We start from the raw sequence: 6,000 nt of genomic DNA, 5'->3' as shown, positions 1-6,000 counted from the left end.
ACTGGTAGGCAAACATTTAAGAAGGGTCTTTGTCATTAATTAAACTTGTAATTTAATAACACATCAAATATGGACAGACTGGAACCTACATGTTTAAAAAAAAAACTATCTAATTATGATTGTAGTTATTTTATTAGTTAATTTTTTTTAAATATTGAAAATCTTACATACTCCACCTTTAATGGAACATATTATCAAAAATAGGATTTGATTGATTAACCCTTTCATCTAAATTTGAACAATTCATCAGCATATTTAAAGCATATCAGATGCTAAAAACTGATAAAAGTGGTTTGTTTTGCTGCCAAAAACATGCTTTATCATGTGTGAGAAGAAATGTGTGTAAGACTGTGTTGAAGAAGAAACTGTTGAAATGTTGTGACCTTGATTATGCAACTGTGGTTGTACACAAACAAGAAGAAACCCCACATATTTGTGAGCCAATAGTGATGAAACAGACAAGCATCCTGGCTGTCTTCCTGACTTACCAAAAAAGAAAAAAAATAGTATTTTTTATTTTTAGGATAATTATTTTTGTCTTATTAAGACATTGTTATATACAGAAGTGGTGAGAATGAAGGGAATTTGACTCGGGGAAAGGGTTTGTCTTTTGAATGCAGTTTTAACTAAGAAGGCTATTTATATACAATAAGTTTGTATTGATATTTAAATTAATATGGATACAAAAGAGCGTTCTGTGGAAGTGACCCTTTAAATACAGCAGCTGTGCTCCGTTTGAGCCATTGAGCTTAATCTGACTGAGATTAAACTGCTGGGATATATTTTAAATGGGCAAAGAGACATTTTAATGAAACAAGGATTTTACTCCTCGGGGTTTCACTGTTTTATCTAACATTCATGTGCACAGTACACATTTAATGCACAAAATAAATGCGCTTTACTGGTAGACAACTGAATGGTTTGAGAATAATGTGGGCTCGTTATTTGACAATTATGTTTTTGCTCTTTATGAATGCAATTGTATGAGGAACTCTTATTGATCCACATGGACTCACTGATGTACATATGCCCAATCACGCTGTCAGTTACTGCTGAATCCTTTTTTCAAAGTATCTTGCTACATATTGACCAGTGTAGTAATTTTTTTCTGAATTAAAAACAAACAGTCCACACAGTTGATGCAGATTCACTTTCATCCTGTTATGTTATCTCACTAACTTTGTTACTTCCTGTTATGTTTTTCAGCTGGGATTCGCTGTGGTAAAGTTATCATTTTGCATAAAGGTGAACTTTAAGACCACATTGAGTTTAAAACTATGAACATGTAGGGAGAATAGCCGGGCCTGCAGTCATTTACCTGGTTGCTGTGTTCACAAATTGATGATTCTGTTATCTTGAAATTACACTCACCTGAAAGCAATTTGTCTTAGGAGCTTAAGAAAATATTTTTTTTTGTGTATAATGTGATGATCAGAGTAAGTTTAGAGTAAGTTTGTGTGTTAATACCTAATTTCCCTGATTATTTCTCACAGCTAGGAAGAATATGTAACAAGAACTAAAAGTGTGACACTGGCTCCAAATATAGTCATTCAAGCTCTGTATTGCAGTTATTGTAAAGCCTGTGTGTTACTCATTGCAAAATCCAATCCAACTTTATTTATAGAGCATTTTTAAAACAATATTGTTGGCCAAAGTGCTAAACACAACCATGGGCTCAACAACATCATCATAACATGTTCTAGAAAAGCATTGAAATACACTTCCTGAATTTCCCACATGTCATGCAGTGGCATTTTAAGGCAAATGATGCAGGCATCTGTCATAGGCAAGTTGCACCAGGGATGATTGACTTATAGTGCAATAAATCATTTTTTAGCTGAAGGGAGAAGCCAACAAGAGAGATAATACTTGAATATATTGCAGAAAGGTTTTGCCCAGTTTTGATGTTTTCATTTAACAACCTTATGTCCCATTTGGATGAGACAGACTCTGGCATTCCTCCATTAAGGTTACACTGAATTTAGGTTTTATCATAATCAACTGTTCAGGATGAGCATTTTGTTTCAGAGCCATGTAGACTGTAGTAGACATCTCCTTTGACAGAAAAATCTATTTTGAGTTTTGATGTGATCTTGGATGGATTGGTGTCCTGTCCAGGGTGTCCCAATTCTGGTCCCTGTCTCTTAATGCTGCTTAAAATCTAATCAGCTGGTAGATAGATAAAAGTGGTTGCCTGAGTTTTTCTGTCCAAGCATTCATATATAAACATGAGGACTATATATTAGTGAGGATGGCCATACAGCCCACTGTCTGTGGATAGAAGTTCTCTGTTAGTCTGATAAATAGGACACTGCGGCCATTACCTGAGAAGCTGTGAGCATGACACCTTGCGCCACTTTCCTGACTCTGGCTAATACAGATGATAACAATCACACATCTTAGATCTTTCTGAGGCACTTCACCAAAACAAGCTAAATATCTTCAGATCAGCTGTAGACATAAAATGTTCAACTCATGTGTAGTCAGAGTAGATAGTGCAGACAAACACAAAGAAAGGTGTGTTTCTCAATGTCTTTCTCAACAACTGTGTCTTTGATAGTTCAGAGATGGTGATAAATATTGACCTTCCTGAAAAGCAATACCACATTGTTTATATATATGACAATGTAATCAAACTTATACAGCTGCCTAGTTACATTGGCTCAAACGTAAAGTATTATTAATATGAAGTAAACAGATGTAAATAAACAACATAAATGTATTCAGTAAATATGTTTATTATTATTATTATTATTATTCGTATGAAATTAAAATAAATCTGTTGTGATATAAAAAAAAACTACACATTTGTTTTTATAAAAGGTGTTCACATTGATTGAAAACAAGATATTTTTTCATATCGATTTGTTTGTTTCTTTGGGACAGAGGTGTCCAAAGTCAGTCCTCAGAGGTTGCTGTCCATATGTCCCTGTTCCAGCCATGGTTCCAACACATCTTGCTACCATTAAATGGATCCAACAGCCAATTCTGCACAATGTCTGACTCATTTGAGTCAGGTGTGTTGCAGCAGGGATACATCGAAAACCTGCAGGAACGTAGCCTGGAGTTGGACACACCCCATTAAGGGAAAGTGACGTGAACTGAGAAATCTCAGCAGATTTGAAGTCTCAACCTGATGAGCTGATCTGAGAAGGAAACATGAGTGAATAGCGCCATCTGCTGCTGAACTGCGCCACAAACACCTGCTGCCGTGGAAACAGCCAATAGGAATGAAGACAACACAGTATTTCCTGTTTCATGCAGGGGGGCAGAGAATGGATACACATATAAAAATGTCAACAGCCACTCTACACATTATGACTTAGACAGCTATCCATTCCTTTCAGCTGGCTCAATGAAGAGTGGTATCTTACCACTGCTGCCGTCTGACGTTTTATGAGAGGAAAGTCAAGGTTAGTGTTTTCAGCAGGGCTTTTTTTTTTTCTGGTGTTTCTGGAGGGCTAAGCCTGTAAGCCTGCGCCGGGTGCTGTCGCCAAAGACCAAAGCTGGTTTTTAAGCTATAGTTCACGATTGTTTACAGCATTTCGGTTTACATGCCTGCAGTATGATGCTCATTAAATGTTACTTGGCTTGAGTTAACATTCAGCTAGCTTGTTACGTTGTAACAAACGTCACGCACAGTCTCTTTCTATTGTATGATCGATGAGGTTTTGTTACTTTGTTGTTGTTTTTTATTTTTATTTTTTTAATATTTTTTGCAAGCATATAAGATATGTTTAATTTGATTTTAATTATTGTATGACGTAAATATGCAATATATTAGGATACAATCTTTGTAGCAATCACGCCACTGTTGATCATTGAGAAATGGCCTCTAACACGCATGACAGCAAAGATAGTGTTAGATTTAAGTGCTGTCATTTCTCCTGTACATGTTGCCTCACATATTTGGAGATCTGTAAGTCCTGCTTTTATAATGTATGTTAGTTTCTTTGTGGCTTTTATCAAAACTTCAGGTCAAACCAAGGAAGAGGAGTAAAAAGCAGAAACAACAAACTATATAGGTCCCACTTCAACACATGATTCCAATTGAAGAGCTTTGCTCTGAGGAGACCTTTCAGTCCATGAGAGTAGCCTTTATTTGTGTGCTGCTTTTGGGTTATTTAATTGAGATCTTTATCTGACCTGTTCAAATGACAGTTCAAAAGAGTGTGATGCTTTTTAAATTCAAATGAATGATTTATAGTCATTGAGTTAATTGAAAAGAGTGTTGCTGCAACATAAAATGTTGAGTTTGGCTTCACTTCTCCTTTTTTTTCTTTTTCTAAAGACACCAGTTTCCCAGAATGTCTGAAAGCCAGTTTAGCTCATGGACTCTTAAATATGGCTATACTAATGAAAAACAGCATGTGGTTATGATCACCTTGTCAATTTATCAAGGCATTTGCATAAGAAGACAATAACTGTTTGGATAACCACGTATATTGCACTAATTCACCAGCCTTACTGTGCAAAGACTTGCTTTGTAATTGCCTATACAAAACCTATTTTAAACTTTGGCTTATTAGACCATAAATCAGTTTTTCATCTCACTTTCTTTAAATAAGCTCTGGTCCAGACAAATCCACGTTTTTGCGTTTGGGTTTTGATTGTTTCAGTTTTTACATTTTAGAGTTATAAATTGTATTTGTGAATTCCAGTGAAATTGTCTGTTTTTAATAGTCTGCCCTATTCTGCCTTGTTCAGCTATACAGACATTTCTTCAGATAATTGGCATTGTGTAATAATTTCATTTACTAAAGATGATGCTCAAAAGCATTTTTCTAAACATCATTGTTTGCCCTCACTCTTTTTTCAGATTAATGAATCCCTGACCATCTTTCCCTGTGCTAGGCTCAGTCTTGAGTGCCCTATTTAATGTGGAAATAGGTTAGTCAGTCATGTGACTAACATGATTCCTGCTCCTAATAAACTTTTTTCAGTCTTTCATTTCCTTTTTCCAACTTTTGTGGAAGCACTTGGTGCCATTAAAACCAATAATTTGTTTTTTTCAAGATTACTTCATATCAAAATAATATTAGTCTTCCCCGAAATGAACATCCCAGTTATCCCAGTTGTGGGAGTCATCCTATGTCTGGGACATACCTTTATCAGCTGATGGAACTCTGTTGGATTCCTGGAGGCATCAGATAGATTTGCCCGATGGGCCATGCCTCCTGCCGCTCAGTGGGTTTTTGCAGGAGAGTCCCACGTGTGAGACAGCATGAATTCCTCTTAACGCCGTTTACTTTGTCTTTGGCTCAACTCCTGATTTCTACAACCTCCTTAATCCAGAATTTTATTTTGTTGCTCTTCAATCTCATGATTTTTGCGTTGGCCCGCCAGGTTTCCACCTGCTGATAAAGACGCGTCACAAAGGACATTTCTGAGAACACAGTTGAAAAATGACAAAGATAAAACTTACAGCTCCTCTCTTAAAAACTCATTGTTTGACAAGAAAAGAAGCCTCACATCTAAAATCAGAAAAGATACATTTGAATGAAATGCTGTGTTGAAACCTCGGGAGAGCTGCAAACAAGAAAAATGTCCAGAAATTTCAACAAACCTATGTGATGTAAATAAGAACTAAAACTCCAAAATAATGTAAGATACTGATGACATCATACAGAAAAGTTACTTATTACTTATTACCAGTTGCTGCTAAAAGTGGATCTACAAACTATGGAAGCATATAATGTCTTTTGTTTTTCACACACTTCTTCTGCATTTTGGTTTGATATTTGTTGAATAAATAATAAGTGTAATATGTCATGCTGTCTTGCTTATCTGAGGTAATACTTCCTCATTTGAAAGCCTAATAAGGACCATGCATAACACCTTAGAATTAAAGGTGGCTACTTTTTCACTCAACTCACATTTATTATCCTGTTTTGAGTGATCTGTGAACCCTATGCTGGTGGATCATTCCTTTTGAGCTATGAAGCTTGTATAAAGTGCAGATCAGCTGAGCTAAGGAAACTTGACTGTGTGACCCTATTT

This window comes from Telmatherina bonti, assembly GCF_933228915.1.
Source record: "Telmatherina bonti genome assembly, chromosome: 21".
NCBI lineage: Eukaryota > Metazoa > Chordata > Actinopteri > Atheriniformes > Telmatherinidae > Telmatherina > Telmatherina bonti.
The sequence above is the reverse complement of the archived record's forward strand: the minus strand, read 5'-3'. Positions refer to the sequence as shown.